This window comes from Miniopterus schreibersii (genome assembly GCF_964146895.1).
Source record: "Miniopterus schreibersii genome assembly, chromosome: 9".
Classification (NCBI taxonomy): Eukaryota; Metazoa; Chordata; class Mammalia; order Chiroptera; family Miniopteridae; genus Miniopterus; species Miniopterus schreibersii.
The window spans coordinates 49,478,763-49,499,813 of NC_138118.1; the positions used below are offsets into that span (position 1 = coordinate 49,478,763).

General features: G+C 32.2%; 1 protein-coding gene across 25 annotated transcripts in view; it reads left to right on the top strand.

The window, feature by feature from the left end:
- CD36 (CD36 molecule (CD36 blood group)) overlaps nucleotides 1–21,051 on the top strand; it is a 79,931-nt gene that overhangs the window by 26,742 nt on the left and 32,138 nt on the right. For 3 of the 25 annotated variants that reach the window (XM_081146388.1, XM_081146373.1, XM_081146371.1), the window contains one exon: nucleotides 19,242–19,291. The exons of 18 other annotated variants lie outside the window; for them this stretch is intronic. The gene's annotated coding sequence lies outside the window, so the exon portion shown is untranslated. Of the gene's footprint in view, nucleotides 1–11,273; nucleotides 11,399–13,298; nucleotides 13,602–19,241; nucleotides 19,292–21,051 lie in introns of those variants that run through there. 4 more of the 25 variants (XM_081146370.1, XM_081146369.1, XM_081146384.1 and 1 more) reach the window with 4 other exon arrangements.

The following is a 21,051-nucleotide window of genomic DNA, read 5'->3' on the forward strand; positions in this document are numbered from 1 at the left end:
TAATGAGTGTGAACTTATTTTTATTTTTAATAACAAAAGCACTCAAATTGGGATATCCTATAGTGGTGATAAATCACATTTTTAAAGTTGTAGCCTTGGTCTGAGTGTGGTGAGGATCCTAAACAGATATATTTTTATATTAAAAGGCAAGAACTTTATGAATACCAGCATTATGTAAATGACTTTGTTTTTAAAGGATTGGATTATGTGTTGCATCTTGTTTATTCATTTAGCAAATATTTGTCTGCTCAACACATAGTAGGTACAGACCATTTCCTGTACTTAATTTCATCCACTTAGCACTTTGAGTAATCGATTATTTCCCATGTGAATATTATTATTTAATAAATCAAATGGCTAGTAATATGGGGGAGACTTTATAGGGGTCACTGATCTACTGGGTAATCAGGAAATCCTCCACTGAATTTGGTACCACAGATTTTCATATTTCTCCCTTAAGGCTGATGAAAGATCAGTGGACTCCTAAGTATCTGAAGTCTGTGGAGTCTTAGGTTGCTTAGAAACTCAGTGACTATGGCCTTGCTATGGCAACCCAATTTATCAGTGAATGCAGAACTCACTTCACTGGCATTGTGCCAACTCTTCATATTCTGCTGCTAAGAATATTTAGATCAGCTCTTTTATCACATCAGATTTTTATTATTTACACAAGCTAAATAATTTTACAGTTTATCCAGTTTTGAAAATAGTAATTTATAGTTTATAATACATAGCAACTACATAAAAATTAAGCTTAAATTCAGAATGTAATTTTAGTTATTTCAAATTTATTGTCTGCTGGTTACTATCTCATTATCCAAGCTTATATATATATATATTTTTTTCCACACACACACACACACACATATATATATATATGACTTGCATTAAATTAAAAGCATAAGTAAACAAGACTTACAAGACTTGTATCACATATAATCTTTATAGTAATAAAAAGATCCTGTAATTTTGACTTCTATTAATAGTTCTAAACAATTTATAAACTTATCCATATATATGTAGTATATTTTAATATTTCCATTTTACATTATTAACTCCTTATTCACATATAAATCAATAAATATGTTATTATATTATTTCTCTTTAAAATCTATGCCTTAAATAATATACCATGTAATCCAACACAAAAACATATTAGAAAATTAATTTATTCAAAAAGCTCATTTCTGCCATAATGTAAAGACATCGGGGGGCATACACTCATCCTCTGTTTGAGTACTTGCTGCCTGCAGTACATTTTCAACTAGTTTGCCCTTTCTGATTTTAGGCATGTTTTCAGATTTTAATGACACCTTTTTTTTTTTTACACATATTCATGCTATATATAAACTGTAACTCTTCATATGTTGGCATTGTATTTCTCTTATCACTCTATTGATTCTAACTCGTGTTTATCACACTCATTAGCAGGGGTAGAGCCGGCAGCCTCTCCTGAGACAGGACTGCTACAAGGTTCCAGTCACTGTCCTTTTCTCCTGGGTTTTGGCATTGATACCTTTTGTTTTGATATTTAAGAGTTCATCATATTAAAGTTTCTCCTGAGAGTAAAAGAATCAGCCTGACTCAAGTTTTTATGGCACAAGGATACATTGGGTGATTTTTTTCATTTTTTCTTACACTTAATTTGTTTTGACGGAATTCTATAATTGATTTTTTTTTTAATCCACTAATATGTCAATTCAACTAAGCAGTGCCCAGATTAATGATGATTAGTCTCATCTCACAGATGGAAACAAGGACAAAGACAGACCTTAAACCATTTTTCTTGAATTAACTGCCATCAGAACAGAAAAGCCATTCCTAGAGTCCTTGTTTAAGGCTCCGATGGCTAGGCCACACTCGACTCTCACAGAAGTGCATTTGGTAGTCAGATAAGGGCCCACTGTTTGTTAACAAAATAAATGAGCAACCCAGAACAAATCCACTAAACAACCCAAACGAATCAAACTATTAGCAAGGGATCATACATATTAGTCTATAAAGAGATAATAGATTGGCATGCAAAAAATTAAATGGTAGAGTATAATATTCAAAATACTTGGAAAGAATTTTTAATAGGCAGAAAAAAATCAATGCAACCACTTACTAATGATCTAAATTTAATATTGGATCATGGTTTTTGGTGTGATTGAATTATTCTAATAAATTTTAGAAATCTTTGTTTTAATCAATTATGACATTTCTGGCAATGGACACATAAACACAACATATACATTAAATCATTTAAAATGTTTGAGAAAAGCTTGTTTGTAGGAGCATGTCATTCATCCTTGTTGCAGTTTTTCAATAGATGTCTGGAATGAAAGAAGTACTAAAACTCTCCAAAAAACATTTTTTAATGTGGAAGAATCAGACTATCTGTTTACTATTCAGAATTTTGCTTAAAGCAGATTACATGTGTTTAATATTCCATTATGTGCCTGGTGTCTACTAAATATTAAATAATGAACATACGGAAAATAACCAATCTTTTTAAACTTGATATCAGATAACTTGGAAAAGTAAGGCTCCTCCTTTCCTAACAAAGAATTTGACATGCCCATGTCTCATTTTAATCTATGCTGTGATACCAATAGTATGGGTCCTTCAGCATCTATAGTGTAGAAAATCATATTGCAGAGATATTTTTTTCTTTCCTTTCTGTTTTAGAGGCCCACTCATTAAATAATGCTTTATGATCACACTTAATGCGCTACCACTTGGTTAGATGGTTTAGTTGCTTAAATTATTTGAGTTAAAGTCCATGTCTTACATAGATGCTGAGGGTTAACAGTTTGGGTGCTTTCAACACAAACTAGCTGAATTAATATGGGGATTTTGGGGGCCCACATAATTGAAAATTCTCGAATTCATGCTGTTCAGGCACAGTTGGGTCTAACTGCTGGTTCTTCTTAACTTTCTCTGTTCTTCCTCTTACTTGGGTTTTGGCTTTTCAACCAGGTTGCTTTTCCTTGAGGTTCTAAGATGGCCTTAGCAATATGAGCACAGGTTATCTTGTTCTTATACGTAGGCAGGGGTGGGGGATGGCCGGCCAGGGGCCATGTACAGCCCACAAAATCATTTGGTCTGGCCCTGCCAAGGCAACTGCAAGCAAGAATCGAAATGCAATAAATCTAGGAGCTTTTTTCATAGCTAATTTTGAAGTTGATAATTTTGTATGGCTCACAAATGATGTTTTAAATATCCAAATGGCCCTTGGCAGAAAAAAGGTTCCCCACCCCTTTCTTAGAGGGTGGGGCTAAGAAAGAGGTGATAACAGAAAGATCGGTTCCCAGCAAAGGACTTTAGGTTTTGTGAGTCTTGAGGGAAAATACATGTTCTTATAACACTCCCTATTTAATTAAAGAAAAATATTAAATCTAACACTGGCATTTTTAGTGCCAATACCATATTAATGCCATGTTAATACATGTTTTATAAATCAAAATATGGAAGCAGCTTTTGAATATTTCCTTCTGAATTCAATATTAAAGGGCATCTCTGAAAGCAAAGTCTGACATTCATAGCTTCTGGAACACAAGCTGCTGCTCTCTACACAGGATGCACTAAGGATCTAAGGATGTTAAGTTCTAAAGAAAGGTTACTATTTTTCCCCCTCTGGGAAATGGAAGTATCTCTTAACAATTATGATTTAGTCAATTGAAATAGCCAGATTTAGTCAGATTTATTAATTATGTTTCATCTTCAACTAAAAGTTGAAACCAGCTCCCCAAAACACATCTTAACACATTGTCTATTTTCAGTATTTTTAAAAATTTATCTTTATTGTAGAAAATATTACAGATGTCCCCATTTTCCCCATTGACTCCTTCCACCCTGCACCCACTTCTTATCCCAGGCCTTCATCACACTATTGTCCGTGTCCTTGGGTTATGTATATATGCATATAAATTCTTATATTAATCTCTCCCCACCCACATACCCACCCCCCACTTCCCTCTGAGATTCATCAGTCTGTTCCATGTTTCTATGTCACTGAGTCTATTTTGTTCATCAATTTATTATATTCTTTAGATTCCACATGTGAGATCATGTGATGTTTGTCTTTCTCTGCCTGGCTTATTTCACTTAGCATAATACTCTCCAAGTCCATCCATACTGTACAAGATCCTTCTTCTTTACAGCTGTGTAGTATTCCATGGTGTGAATGTTTCACAGCTTTTTTATCCACTCATCTACTGGTGGGCTCTTCGCTCCAATCTCAGTTTTAATTTTATTCACCTAGGGTTAGATGAAGATTGTCTGTCTGAAAATGACATATTAAATGGTAGAATATTTTATCACAGAAAAAAAACAGGTTTTCCAAGTAATTAATTTGCACCAAAAGACTTGAAAATCACCACAGTATTTTCTTCTCTAACCTAAATGACATGGCTGATAAACCAGAAAAAAAATCAGTAAATAGCACAAATTTAACTTAATCGTCACTTTTTATTTTTAAGTTTCATAGCTTGAAAATTTAAATATTTTCTACTACATAGAACAGTAAATATGAGGTTAAAAATAAGTGGCAGAATAAATTTTGTTTTGACTAAACTATTTGAAAACCCACAATTGTGTATTGAACTGCCACTGGAGGTGGGTGCCCTTCAAAACAGAAATGTAGATATCTGTGGATGTGTGAGCATATCCGTAAAAGGAGTGAAGGACCAAAGGTTTCTTCTGGCTTAGAATAGCTGTGCTTTTGTAAGTATAATTACAATAAGTTAATGTGAATACAATTCCAAATTTGCATGCCTAAAACTATGTATTATTTTGAAAGAATATTAGATAAAAATTAGTTGTCAAAAAAAGTCAATTAGGACAATAAATATAATCAAGGAAGAACAGAAGGAAAACTTAAAACAAAGAAGCTGTGAAAGAGAAAAGTGTCTATACTGAAGTTTATAAAAACAGTATTTGTGACATGCTTCTTTATAACACGGGAAATGTTTAATGGTTTTAATTTTGAGTTGCATGTTTTGTGAACTTATTTCATCTATAAATTTTACTTGCTGTAGTCTTCTTTCCTCCAACCTTCTGTGATTACACAATTTTCCCAGAGGAGTTGTAGAAAATGAGAGGAAAAACAGGCCTAGCAACAATCTTGGATAATGTCCAGAAAGTGTTTTCAGTCCTTAGAATACATGAAGGATGCTGCTCCAAGCCTTGTGTATACAACCTGGGAAAACAATGGTATTCTCAGCGTATTCACTCTGAACAGGAAAGCACTGTGCTTTTAACAAAAGGAGTTTTACAAGGACACTGAAACATACTCAGGCAACATAAGCATCTTAATTCACATTTGTATCTTTACTCATAAACTGGAGGCATTGTGGAGTAGGATGGTTTGCTTACCTAAATACCACAACGGAGAGACTGTGGGCCCCAAAGGCCAAGAAAACAGTGTGTCCTAGCAGTCTCTCAGGGTGGATGTACTGACTGAGCCGTGTAGAACCAGCAGGAATAAGCAGAGGTATTCAAGGGTGACATTCCATAGCAACTCAGATTCCATACCTATTGTTTATTTAAATCACTCCTCAGAACAAAAGAGAAGGTATCTGAAAGGGAATGGTCACAATAAACATGTTTTGAGTCCCTTGGTGCTTGTTGGAGAACAGTAAGGATCACAGATACTTGCATAAAAACATGGTTGGTGCTACCTAAATCTACATAGTAGAGTTAGAAGGAGGGAATATTTCTTCCTATTTAACCACAGGGTAAATTCCTTTATCAAATCCATTGTCAGTGTTCCATAATGAGAAGAAAACTTTAGTGCTGATACTAAAGTATCAGGGGTAAAATGAAGTTTAATAAGTCAAACTTCTCTATTACTCAAAATTTAAGTTGAGATTCCAATGGAAGGTTTTACTCTGCCTCCAACAAATCTTCATTTCACTCATCCAAGCAGATAACCAGCTTTCACAGACAGACACATATGCAGGACAATTGCAGGGTATTGATATTTTAGAATTATTCTGAATTTACATGATATCTGTCTTATGCATTATAGAATAGTAGTTTGTCACTATTTATTCTGTCTGAATTCTAATGTTTATAATTTCTAGAATGTGCTCAGGGAAATATGTAAAAAAAAAACAAAAACCCACCAAAACAACAATTTAAACAATCCATAATGTTTCCAGGGAAACATTTGCTTCTCGAATCTTAATATATTTCAAGTTCTTCCAAGGGTTCATTTGAGAAGTAGCACTTGAAAACAAACCTGCTGTGGTCTTTTAGAAGACAGGAAACTCAGGTTTCTCCAAGAGCCCACTGAGAATCAACTTGGAAAATAATAGCTTGATTTCACTATAGGGTTTGATAGACTGTTTTATATTTCTTTAAAATTCCTAGCAGAAGCTGCTGTGTCATTCTAATGCATGTTTTGTGCCAAATGGTTCTTCCAAACGTCAGGGGAAAGAATCAAAGGTCTCCATTTCAAGAGAGAGACAGAGAGAAAGCCATGTAAAATGTATTGTTTCCTGTGTAGTGATTTTTAAAATAAATTATTGTTATGTAACACGGTTCTTCGAAACTTTTTTTTTAGCTTTAAAAAGAAATCTAATTAGGTATGCTTCCAAGTCCCTAAAAAATGTGTGTGTGTGTGTGTGTGTGTTTTAACTTTTTCAGAAATCTGATGCCCAAGTGCTGGGTATCTTTAAATTTAGGATAACAGACTGTCAGATGACATAATGTTAATATAATTAAGTTTTTTCAAGACATACTTGCCAGTGTTGTTAATATGTCTATTTATTAAATGGAACAAAATCATTCCGTCTCATTATCCATCTGATTTCTTTATATAATTTTTTTTTTTGTTTTTATGCATTCATCATGCCCTTAACTTTTAAAATGTTTGAACAGAATAACAAAAACCTGATATTATTTTAGCATTTTAAAGCATATCATTTTGATCAAGCCATGAGCCAATGCAAATGCAAATTGATTTCTCTAGCTCTTCTTAAAAATATTTATTTCATTTTTAAGATCCCATTTCAGAGACTATTTCTAGTCTAGATTACCTTTCTTGACATTAAAATTTGTTGTACCCTCAATTCAATGAACTTTCTATGTTTTTGCCCTATGAATTTCAAGCTTATTGATTGCATATTTTTTTTCTCAACCTTTTTATTTGGCATTTATTAACTAAATGCTTGTTTTTGTTATTGATTTTTTTCCTACTATTTCACCAGCCTATGGTTTGAGGCCTAGTTATTTTTTTACCTGAATATTTCTATTTCCCCCACCGCAATAGTTTCCTATCAACTATATGAATATAAATTACACTGACAGCTATGCTTGTCATAACATTCCCTTATGTGTTTTGGTATCATTTAAATGTTGACCTTTCTCCGTCTCCTTAGAAATTTATTTCAGCTTTGCAAACATTTCAAGTAAAAATTAGGTCTACCAACATTTTTAGATGGCCTATGAAATTTACATATTGATCTGACCCTACCCACATGAGAACTATCCACAGAGGTGCTCTCTCTCTAATCTCTATTTTACACAAATCTCCTACCATGGCTTCTTTTAAACATATGGGTACATTTATTTTATATTTTTAATGAAGTATGTTTGCTTTCATCCTGTGTTTCAATTCATTAGATCACATGGTTTAAGTCTAAACTTTAATTATTCTGATGTTCTTCTTTTTATCTTTAGTAATGTTTTATTGATAAAATGAAACATTCTTTTAAAGGTGATATTATAGACCTCAAGCTTTCACTGGCATTACATTATACTATTATGTCTTATGCATTTAGCATTCTCTTATTAAATTATGTTCAGATATATTTATTTATTTTTACTTCTACATGTTAAAGCATTTCCTCACCAGACAAAGCAGGTAGGAGATTCCATTGGTTTAATGAACATGGCAGCAATTGAAAAAAAATATATATGTTCATATATATATCTATATATATATATATATATATAGATATATATACACACACACACACACACACATGTATATAGACAAACACATACATACACATATGTAACCATAGGTATACTGTGCATGTGCATAAATATGTATGTGTGTGTGTGTATAAATCTCCATGGTTAGTTATCCCCAAGAATTAAAGTGCTAAAACAAATTTTACCTTATAGTTTTACATTGGTAACTAATATTTTGAGATATTTTACAGGTCTTTAGAATAGATTTTAATTGTTTTATTTAATCTCAAAATAATTCTGTTAATAGCCACTTACAGAATATGATCATTATTTATTCATTCTTTGTTGTGTTTAGATACATTTTTCTCTTAATACAATATCAAATATTGCACAATTATTTTAAATTGTTATTCAATTTGCCTAAATGTGTTGAAAAGAACATGTGAAATTAGATATTAATCAAGAACTTATTTGTCTTTTTTTTCTTCTCAGAAAAGAGTATAGGCTCTCAGTTAGGTTATGTGGGTTTTAATCCTTGTTTTGACATGTTTAGCAGGGTGACCTCAGCTAGTTGTCTACAGAGCCTGGTAAGGTGATATGGTAGGTCAATGAGGTAACACATGTGAACTATTTAGTTTAACAGCTAGCAGATAGCAAGCCCCCAATATGTGTTAACTCTGTTATTGTATCATCGTCATAATTTATGTCTTTGCTTACTTATAAAATCTAGAATTATAATGTATATTATACTAAAATTCTTTTCATTTGCTGAATTGTAAAAAAATGAAATTAATTACTTAAGAATCTCTACTACATAGAAACTGCATGCAGCTTTACAGTTTCCTCTTTAAATTTACCATCTGATTTGATCTTCAACTCGAGTATAGGTAGACTCCTTAGTTATATACCTTTGACAAGAAAGGATATCAGGATTATGATTACTAGTATTGCCCAGTTCACAGCTCTATTATTGCTAATAAAGCAGTGATCAGCACGTGGGCCATGTGATCACTCTTCTAGAACTCTTATAATACCATCTATCATCTGCTGCTCAAATATGTTGCAATATTTATCTTGCTCAATTTACTTTACTCTTCCTCTTTTATTTCACAAGTGTTAAATTCCATGAATCAGCTTATTTAAAAGTACTGTTATAAAGGATTTCAAGAGCCCTATAAATGCTAGAGTAAGTTATTATTTTTATATTCTTGAAGTGGAAAAAGCCTTTCAAAGCATGATTCAATACTTAATATAATACTATGAAAATTAATGGCATAAAAATGGAAAATTTGGGTAATTTAAAAATACAATAGTTTGGTGAAGGCTTAGGGTAGTGAAAGTTGGGGAGGGTGGAAATGGGCAAAGGGAAAGGGGAAGGAGAACACCTGCAATAACATCATCATTAAAATTTTTTAATTAATAAAATAAAAATACAGTAAAAATGAAGTTAAGAATAGTTTAATTTTGTTTAATTGTCAAATGTCAGAAGACTATTTCCTTACTAATTAATGAGAAAAAGATAAAAAAATACAAAAAAAAGATAAATAAGGACATTATTAAAATTTTTTAAAATATAAATGGCTAATATACTTAAGAAAAAGGTTAAACTTTACTCAAATATTTATCAATAAAAAAGAACTTGTTAACAAACTTAAAGTTGTGTATAAACCAGCATGAGTGATGTATGGAGATAGGCATACATATACATTGTGTACATGCATAAACAGAAATTTGGTGAAACTGTCCTTAATGAAAAAAAGAGTACACACTTTTCATTTTGAAATTAAACTGCTGTTTACTGGTGTCTTAGCACCAGTAAACAAAACTATGTATACATGAATTTTTAGCATGGTTTTTGTAAGACCAACATCTAGAAACAATTTTTAAAAAAGCCTATTAAATAGGAGACTGGTCATTTAAAAGACAATATATTGTTTATTATGGAATCTCTTTTAATTTTAGAAAAAGTTTCTTCATAATATGAGAGTATCTCTAAGGCACATAATATGAGAAGAGACAGGTTGCAGAAAGTATGATTCAGTATAAGTATTATTCCATATACATATGTATATAACTTTAAGATTCACAAAATTACTGGAGTGGAGGAAACATACCTGATTTTTTACTTCTGAGGAATAGAATTAGGATTTGAAAGAGACTTATTATTTTATACCTTTCTATAATTTTCAATATTTCTTAATTGTCCATATTACTTTAATAAATTATCTGAAATAAAATTTGCTTAATAGACAATGACCAACATAGCAATTATTTATTAAATGGATACTGTATGTCAGGCTCTGCACAGATCCTTCATATTATCGCTCTTAATCTTTACAAAAATTCTAAACTGGAGATATTTTCATTGTGACTAAGAGAGGCAAAGTAGTTAGAAAGTGATGGATGCCAGATTCAAGCTCAGGCCCATTCACTTTCACATCAAATGCTCTATCCCCCAAAAAACCATTGCATATTTGTAGTATGAACAAGCAGCATAAGAACCTCAATTTCTGGTTATTCTCACCCCTTTGAAATATTATTATGGTTAAGATCATTGTGTGTGAGTTCATTCATTCAACCAGCTTGAACCTGGTCTGTGCTCTGGGGATTCAGCAGTGAACTAAATAAGTGGCCCCATCCTCACCCTTCTCACGGAGCCAATATTCTACCTGATGCAGAGACAGGACAAGAAAATAAGTCAGGTGCCTTCTCATGGGCTATGCTATGTAATCTGCAGAAAATAAAGTAGAGAAGGGAAAGGGGGGCAGGAGCCCAATGGGAGAGGAAGCATATTTGAGTGCCTAGTAATCAGGCCCCTGTCAAGTGTTGCACAAAACTCACCTCATTTAGTTCATATAATCACCCTCTTATTTAGTTTTCTATATTTTTTGATTAAGAAAATAAGGGTAAGTAGTTATTTAACTCCTAATCCTTGTAAACAGGGCCAAGTAACATCAGAATTCATTTATGTCTGTCTGATTCCAAACCCTATGTGGTCTCTCACAATAAAAAAATAAAAAAAAGAGTTCCCAAAGAACTGTGCCTAAGTTGAGTTTAATAGATTTAAATTTTTTCCTTTATTCTACTAAATGTATCTAGTATGATAGTGGATTTACATAAGACAAAGGTATACTGTCATATAAAATACATCCCTTCAAAATACTGTGAGTACATAATGTTGTAAAAATGAAATCCTCAACATTTTTACTCTAAAATGGATGCAGTATTTTGCTGCCTTATTGTTCAAGGTGTATATTTTGCTCAAAATCTAAATATATGACTGTAGATTTTACTTAGCTGTGCGCTTTCCCAGTCTTGTGTGCTAAGCTACTCAGGAACTGTTGTCTGTGGGACTGAACACTTAACAGCTGCTTCTGGGAATGTAAATTTGACTCTTTGGACTGCTCTTGGGAGTGTGTGACATTTTCCTCTCCAGAGACCTTCAGAGGATTTGGATGGATGGCATTAGGCTTCTGATTAAATAGTGATCCAAGTAAGTTCAATGTCAACTTAGGCATCTATTTTGCATGCATTTATTCTGAAATAGTTCTCTAATGCTGTTCATATTTTCATTATAACCTAACTATTCATTCAATATGTTTAAAATATACTCTTTTAAAGAGGTCCTATCTGAACTCCTGTGTTGGTGAGCTATTTCTGAATTGTCATATGTGTGTGTGTGTGTGTGCGCGCGCGAGAGAGAGAGAAGTAGGTTGAAATATATCAAAGCAGTTTAAATAAATAAAATTGATATGCTTACTGAAAATATTTAATTAGCTTTTATACTATCTTTTTACTAATACAACAGAGAAAAGGTCCCCTTTATAAGGAAATCATCTTTTTAAGGTAATTGAAATCTCTGTAAGTTAATCTTTTAAAATGAAAAACATAAATTATCATGAGAACAATATCATTATAATTGCAAGAAATGTGCATGGCCATTTTTACTTTATCTTAATTAAGTGGTCTGAAATCTGAAAACAAATCCCAAAATACCTAAAGTATTTTATAACATGTTACTAATTTTTAAATAAATATGTCAGTAAAAATACCTTGGGGGAAAAAAAACAATACTTGAGAAAAAAAGAGTGCTTTGGGTTCCTTCCTTCAGTGTATTGCTCTGCTAACCTATGATAGGATTCCCCACATGCCCCAAAGGAATAGCAGGAGCAAGCCAATGATAAGAACTGCTTTAAGTCCAATGTAATGAACTAAATATATATCAGCCTGTTTTTGTCAAGTTGCTTTAGTTCAAGGTTGCCTTGGAAGCATTTATTTAGAGCCATGTCTGATAGGTGACAGTTTAACCTTCTGAAGATTTTGATTTTGTCTATAGGATTCTGAAAATTGTTTTGTAAGAATGGATTCTTAATACTTAGGGTCTTTTTTCCCCCCCAAAGTGCAATACTTTGTATTTTGATAAGATTTAAAATTAATGACTTTTTTTTTAAAGTAAATCATGTATATACTTTTAAAAATATTTCCCAGCTGATGTGACTCAGTGGTTGAACACCAACCCATGAACCAGGAGGCCACTGGTTCAATTCCCAGTCAGGGCACATGCCTGTGTTGAGGGCTCGATCCCCAGTAGGGGGCATGCAGGAGGTAGCTGATCAATGTTTCTTTCTTATCTGTTTCTACCTATCTCCCTTCCTCTCTCTCTCAAATCAATAAAAACATATTTAAAATATATATTAAAAGGTCATTCTAAATAGTAATTAACCAAAGAACTTATATGCCTATAAACATAACCCTTGGACACAGACAATAGTGTGGTGAAGGCCTAGGGGGGCAGAGGGGAGGAGATCAGTGGGAGAAGGGGGGACATATGTAATACTTTCAATAATAAAGATACATTTAAAAAAATAAATAGTAATTCTATTTAAAACTTATTTGATAGTTGTGTTTTGGCTGAAAAAATTTAAGAGGAATTTAATATTTTGATTTTTATAGGGGAATTTTTCTGTACCCATGAAATTTTTACAAAACTCACAGAAAATGATAGAGTTAAGAACTTCCAGTTAGAACAATAGGCCATTTCCTTTTTAGAAGTCTGTTTGTCCTCCTTGATTGACAGAATTTCCAACTGTTTTCAAGGTTATTGGCCTCAATGTGCTTCAGATTCATGCTGTATAGAAACGTGTGTTTTATTTAAATTTCATGAAATGAGTTTGGCAAGCTAATCATGACGGGGAAGTGAAACTCTGATTAATCTCCCTAATTTACACTTTTCACACTCACAGCCCTAGTTCATCATCTAGAGTAACTGTGTGGTAAGACAAAATGTATTGCAGGCAGCTTCAGTTCCTTTTCCTCCCTGGCCTCTGACTTAGTTGGATGGGCAAATGGCCAAAAAAATAAATAAATAAAATGCTGCCGAATATCTCAGATATAGGTAATGGGTCCTTTCCAGACGATAAAAATAGACTCTTAAGGGCCATACCAGTTGTGTGATGTGTGTGGGTGTGTGGGTCCTTTTTTTTTTGTAATTTCTCTGGCAACAAGCCACTCACTGGGACTTGAAGACCTCGTGCTCTTTTTTTTTTTTTTTTTAAGCGTATTTAAACTCACACACTTTATGTAATGAGGATTTTAGGGTAGGGTTTTTTCTGCAGAAGGTCATTTGGTCCTACTAAGAACTGTCTGTTCAAATGTTGGCGCATTTGGTTGAAAAATTCTTCTTAGCTTTTTTAAAGGTAAGTCATATATTTTTTTGTTTGTTTTTTAAACATAAGAGATTTCTGTCTCCCAAATGATAGATGATACCACTATAGTATATAAACGCTTTTAAGAAGTTATATAACAACAACAAAAAGCAGTAGCTGTTTTGTTAAAATCACTAGACTTTATATGTTTAAAAGATATAAAACCTTGTTTAATGGTCAATGACATTTCACTTCTTGATGTTTAAAATGTTATGTTTTTCTTTAAACATTTATTTGTTAATATTTAAAATGATTTGCAATCCAATTAGATTATTGTAAAACTTTCACTCTATATTTAGGCTATTTATACATGATATTTAATTTAAATTATGAATGGAAATCATCATAAATTAAATTAATATAGTAGGATTAGTTGGTGTAAATGACTTGCCACTCTTATGTCAAAATGCTATTTTGTATGAAATTGTTAACTACATATTGCTTTATAGAGTCATTATTTTATTTAATTTTCTATCTGAATTACTCAATTTTTGGTGAATTTAACTTTGTCTACATGGTTAAATGCAATGTGTATTTGGATATGTTCTTATTAACTTTTTTTAAATGAACAAAGGTTATAATTGATCTGGGAATGGTAAATAATATCAATTCCAAAATAATGATTCTAGATTTTATCACTGACCCAAGCGTAAATTATATAAAATTATGTAGCAGAATAAAAATAAAACAAAATTGGTGTTTTAGGTTATTTAGGAAGCTTATTACAAATATTATTAGTAATAATAATTATTATTTTTAAATTTTATTTTTAAATTTAATATTTTTATTTTTGTATTGTTCAAAATATTGCAGATGTCCCTTTGTCTCCCCATTGACCCTTCCCACGCCATCCCACCCTCCTCCCCAGTCCCTCTCCCCACCATCTTTTGTGTCCCTGGGTTATGCATATGTGCATATAAGTTCTTTGGTTAATCTCTGTCCACCTACCCACCCACCCCCATCTTCCCTCTGAGACTTGTTAGTCTGATCCATGCTTCCATGTCATTGAATCTATTCCGTTCATCAGTTTATTATGTTGTTTAGATTTCACATATAAATGAGATCACATGATGTTTGTCTTTCTCTGCTGGGCTTATTTCATTTAGCATAATATTCTCCAAGTCCATCCATACTGTCCCAAATTGTACAAGATCCTTCTTCTTTACTGCTGCACAGTATTCCATGGTGTAAATGTCCCACAGCTTTTTTATCCACTCATCTACTGATGGGCACCTGGGCTGTTTCCAGATCTTAGCTATTGTAAATTGTGCTGCTATGAACATAGGGGTGCATAGATTCTTTCTGATTAGTGTTTCAGGATTCTTAGAATATATTCCTAGAAGTGAGATCACTGGGAAAATTATTTTTTTGAATGATGAAACCAAGTATAAATAAAAGATAAATCATTCTGAAGAAATTAAAAGTTTCAATTTAATCACACTAAATGAATCCATACATAACCATAAATGGCACAAATTCTCTAGAGTAAATCTCAAATAGTTAGTGAAATTATCAAGTAACTTGGTGAAATATATTTTTTGAAATATATTTTTAAATTATTTGCATGTACTTTTCAGTCCATTTCTATACGATTTTAAGTTGATAATGTCTTTTTTGTGTGTGTGTGCCCAAGGTTATTTTTATTAAATTTCTGACAAGTATGAATCTTTTGTAGTATTCCTATCAGGTTTTTCTGGATTTATCAGAAGTTTTAGATTCTTTACCCAAACAAACCTTATTAGTCTAAATCCTTGCCAGTAATATCTTGTGGATCTAAAAAAAACATTGCTTTTAATATTGGTTCACAAAATAACCAAAATTAAATTTTAAAAAGGTTTGTTATATAGAGACTCCAATGGTCCATTGAAATTTATGAAAGAAGAAATATAAAGACATATTTTCATTTACCAGAATCATTATTAAACCAGAACAATAAATGAAATACATAGTCATCATACAATAGGTTAACCTGGGAGGAATATCATAATTATAATTGGAAAGGTACTTGGACATAGTACACTGAAAATTTTGGAATTTACCTCTGAAGTTATAGTTTCCACCTTTATTTTTTATGAAAATATTTGGGGATGTTTACTCAAACACATTTGAATCTTATGGATTTTTTGTTCCTGAAGGAACTAATTTTGTAACTTTTTTCTGATTTAATCACAATGTGTTTTAGTTCACTGGCCCAAGTCATGGAAAAGGTTTCAAGTAGCACTTTATAACCTAGTAGCTTTCTTTCCATTTGCATGATTTTCTAAGTTTTTGTATATAAAAAGATTAAATCATTTTATCAGATTATATTATAAACTGTTTTGCAAATAATCATTCCTGTTTACATAAACTGTATACATTTATCAGTTTTTTATAATAATACTTGGTCAATATAAAATAACATTTATTATGCTATAGTTTTTAACATAATGTTTTATAACATTTCAATATAACAATAATATTAACTATGATAGGAATTTTTATACATTACCTCATTTAATTTTACTTGACATTTGCTGCCTCATTTAATGTATAATATACCCATTTTAGAGAAAGTTGAGTCACAGAGAAACCATAATATTAAGACTTGGAATTGAACCTAAATTACTAGACTTCAAAGCCCAGAATCTTAACCATTACAAATCTTATGATATCTTACTATTATAGTAGAATTTGGGGTGGAAAATTGATAATAGCATTTCTGTGTAGGGTTCAAAGATTAAGAATGGCTCTAGATAATCTCATTTAAACCTAAACCTATATGACTCTAATCATTTCAAACCTATAGTAATCGCTGTAATCGAGTACTCTAAAAAGTATTCCAAAAGGTAGTCTTGTTTCTAGACACACCCTTAAATATATAAAATCCAATATACTTACTGTTTTAATTTTTCAAGACTGCCACCAAAACAAGTTTTAAATTGTAACATTTGAAAAGTATAATTTAGTATAGTATTGTTTTATAATATAGATGTCTATAATTTTTTTCTATTATATATTTTTACTTCCACATGTTCTGATAGGATGGAAAGGCAAATATAAATTAAAAGGGTTGTGGTAACTTCAATAAGAAAAGATGTTGGAGATCTCTTAATCTAGTTATTTAAAAATGTTCTGCAGAGCCATTGGGTTCAGTGGGGATGACGCAGAAGCCAAGTAAGGTCTGACTGGAATAGGAAAGGGCCACAGTTTCTTTCCCTTTTGAACAGAATGGCTTCTTTAAAAAACAAACAAAAACAAAATTATCTTTACATATTGAGATTGCATGTAAAATTTGATTTGAAAGAATTCTATCTCTAAACAGAAATTTATGAAGCACTTATCTTTCCAGTTGATAAAGCATAACCAGATTTAAATGATTTACTTACACCCATTTCAACTCACTTGGATTCTAATCTGAATCTTCATCATGTCTAAGAAATCATGTTTTTGTAAACACATCTAGGTGGGGTGTAGGGTAAGAGTGTGAAAAGGGGTTTAATTAATTTTGAAAGCTAACTATCATCATTTCATTAACCACTCCCTCAAAAATAAAACTCCAAAATTGTTTTTGTGAGCAGATATTGGATTTATTAGGTGAGGAAGATTATATCAAAAGAATAACAATGTGTGAGTAGTGGATAACAGAGGTAGTGGGGGCTGTTTTTCTATTTTAAGGAAGCTGGAAGAAATGCTTACAGATAGAATAGGAAACTTGCAGTGCTACTCACTCATGAGTAAGAAAATGTCATCCAGGTCTTGACATTCATTTATGATACAATTACTCTTGTCATCTGAAACTTTTTCAAGTTTTGTAGTTCACATCCCAGGAAACTTTATCTCTGGGCCCTACTCTTTCTGAGTGGAGCTTCCCAGGGAACACAGCTTTACCTACACATGGGAATAATTATAGATTCTCTGGAAATCTTCTGATTTTCTGGCCTCTATATTGGAGAGGCTTCTTATGGCCCAGCCTCTCAGTTTCTACCACCAGGTTTTCAACACAGAGGAAAGGCATAATGATCATAAATTAGTTCTAGAAATACTCTGGCGATCTGACAGGAAAAAAAGAAAAAGAAAAATTCTATTCTTTCAAATATAGCCCAAAGGAATAAGATACGCTCACTAATTCTACAAAAGGAGTTGGATTTATAATCTATAAGCCGAGAGGATACGGCTGATTTCCCTATAGGCTCATGGAAAGTATAATAGTCATAACTTAAAACCCGCCTTTTTATTTTTTTCTTCCTTCCTTACAGAAGTCTCAATAATAAGTTTTCTTTTCTGTACCTGTGATTAATCTTTGCTTTCTGAATTTAGGTACTTTAAGCAAGAAACAAATTATTACAGATATCAATGTCTTGTGTATTTTGTATGAAGGAAAAATAACAATAAAGAATAAGAATTAATCTTTAATTAGCAAGTGAAATAAATTACCTATTTTAATATGTAAGGAGCTGTGCTATTAAGAAAACCAAGTTTGTAAGACACAAATTTTTCATGCTCTCAATATCTAAATTTGAAAGAAAAGTGGGGACAAACTACACCTTTTTTCTGAGGGTAAACATAAGTGGAGAAGCTGTTGAATAGAATGTGTGATGTGGCCTGAACTTTTCCCTTATTTGCTCAATACATGTCTTACATAATATAGTAGGCCTTCCTCTGCCTCGAGTGAATAAAACTGATTGTAATTTTGTAATATAAAGCATAGTGTTAAAGTATAATTTATACTAGCAATACTTAATTACTCATGATTATGTTCAAGGCACTGAGGATAATAAATGAACACAACTATGTCAAATATCTTGCCTGTTCTTAAGGAAAAAATGTAAACTTACACCATGTTAACAAAAGTGAATCAATCAGAATTTTAAAAAGTAAAGAAACTTAATCTCTCTCTCTCCTTCTCTCTCACTCTTTCTCAAAAATATTAGTGCATGTTTGAAGTAATGTCAGGATAGTACGTGTATCTTTGCTTATGTATCATCCAGACTGGTGTCAGACAAATAACTGTCCAAACATGTTATTCTACAGAATAAATTTCCTTTCATTTCTGTTTTCTGATGAACCTGGCTCGACAGCCTTGGGGCAGGTACACGATTTCACTGCAATTTTAAGCTTACGGCTGCCGGTGTGTAGGCCGCACCCAGGCATCCCCATTACTTGACATTTCTGGGCCCAGGGTTCTAAAAAGTAATAATGAGTTTTCAGCTTTAGAGGCAGAGGCTCTGGAAACCATGTCTGCCTCCTGGGACCTCAAGTGGTCATTCTTGGGACTGCTTGCTCTTTGTAGAAACTCCTCCCTGTAGCACAGGGAGGGGGCTGCTTGAATAAAAGAGAAAGATTCTGGATGAGTCAGATAGAGTCACTACTACATTATGGCACAGAATCTGGAAAGGAGCAAATATATGCACATATATCTATTTTGGCAACAATAAAATTGGAATTTTCAAATCATTTAATATTCCATCTGTCTGATTTGCAAATGACATTAATATTGTATAATTTTAGTGAAGTTTATATAAGACATGAAATAACTTTCCAAAAAAGATGACTTAATCTTTGAGTTGTATTTTTTAGAAAGATTCATGATGTTATATAATAAATAAAACTGGAAGTTGGCACTATGGATTTTTTGTCTCAATTTTTAAATAGGCTTGCAAAGCCACTGGGCTCTACAGAGATTCTCCTAGAGCTTCCTAAAGGTGAGAAGGAGAGTGTCAGAGAAGCCAATTTAGAAATTAGGGTCCCTTGTTCCCCACCACTGCTGTAATCATAAAAATTCTGCATATTGGTCTTCCATGTAACAATCTGGTTCAGAGGCTTAAATTAAAAATGTATCTGGTCTTCATATCTTTTTTTTTGCACATGAAGAAATTGAGGTATAGAGAGATTTAAAGGCTTTCCCATGGTCACCAGGCAAAAGAGTGGCAAATCAGGTTTTGGTTTAATCTCTAGTCTACTAATCTTAGTTATACCAAGTTGGATCCCTGTATTTAATTGCAACTTTAGGTTATAACTTACAAATAAGAGTTGATGGATGGTCTATGCAATGGGCTTTCAGTAAATATTATTTAATTAGCTACCTTGAATATGGTTATTTGTTTATAGCAGGATAATATTCTGTACTTAGCAATTGCTGTGGTTGTTTAAAAAGATATGTTTTTAAAAAAGTTTAAGGTACTGTATAGTTATACTTATACTTTGCAAGGTAATTCTAGCTGATATTATCCAGTCCTTATTATCAACTTTGAATAACTTGTTCTATTGTATTATGACAAGCCTGGACAAAGCTGTAGGTGATAGCATGTTGCATGATTTTAGAGGGCAGGGAAAGGTATTCTTCATACTCTGCCTCCAAGCAATTAATAAAAAGCCAACCCTACTTGCTCAATGACACAAAATTCCACAGGAAAAATAAGTCAAATGTTTAGGCTTATGTGTTTTCCTTTTACATTTGAAAAACGATGTGACACTCATGACCCTTCTATCCTCTTAGCCACCAGGACCTCAGTGAATGAGTTTGTTACATCCTGACTTACAGTGGAAGTCTCCTAGGTATAAGGCATAGGTAGAGAGAAATCACAATGGATTTAAAAAAAAAAAGTAAAAATAAGTAAAATTGCCATGGAAAAACTTTGTGACATTTATATTTCTCCATTTTGGGGGGACAGTCTACTTTTTTAAAAATTTTCTTACCAGTATTTTCTTAGCTATGCCAATAACATTTTTTTTTAAAAACTGAGTGGTTCCACAGTTTGAAATAAATACTAATAAAATCAAAAGACTGGTTCAAGTGTTGCAACAAAACTGTGGAGGGAAATCTGAGATCCCTACATTCTGTAGGAATTTATGTTTTCTTTGGCCATAGGCATTTTGAAGTAGGGAATATTTGTTAATAAGCTTCAAAGCATTCCGGCTGTCCATCAATGTCAGGTAAACCCCATTTTTAAAAATGCTGTTACAATTGTAATAGCCCAAGCAAATGTGGCTTCAAATATTAGAAGTAACAGATTCTTAGTAAATTTGTTACAAGAGGATCCATTCATTCCACCAATCCTTTTCTTCCAGTCCTTATGAAACAACTACATAGTAAAAAGATATTAAAAATATTGACTAGGTGAAATACAAACTGGCACAAACTAATTAATTTTAACAGAGTTGGCATAAATCAGTTGCCCATGACAATATAAATGATATTGCAAATGAATACATAAAAAAATTCTTTGAGACTAGTGACAAAGCATTAAAGTACTTAGCATTAAAACTAGGCACCTTTTCCTTTATATAATTTCTTCAAATTCTTTGCACCTTTACTCCATCCAAAAGCCAATTATTAACAATAACATTGAAAGTAAAGGAGAGTTATTTAAAATATTTCAATGTTTTCAACAATACAAGAAACAATTTAGGCCTGAGGTCAATAGTTATGAAAATGGGATTTCCTTTTCATAGTAATGATAGT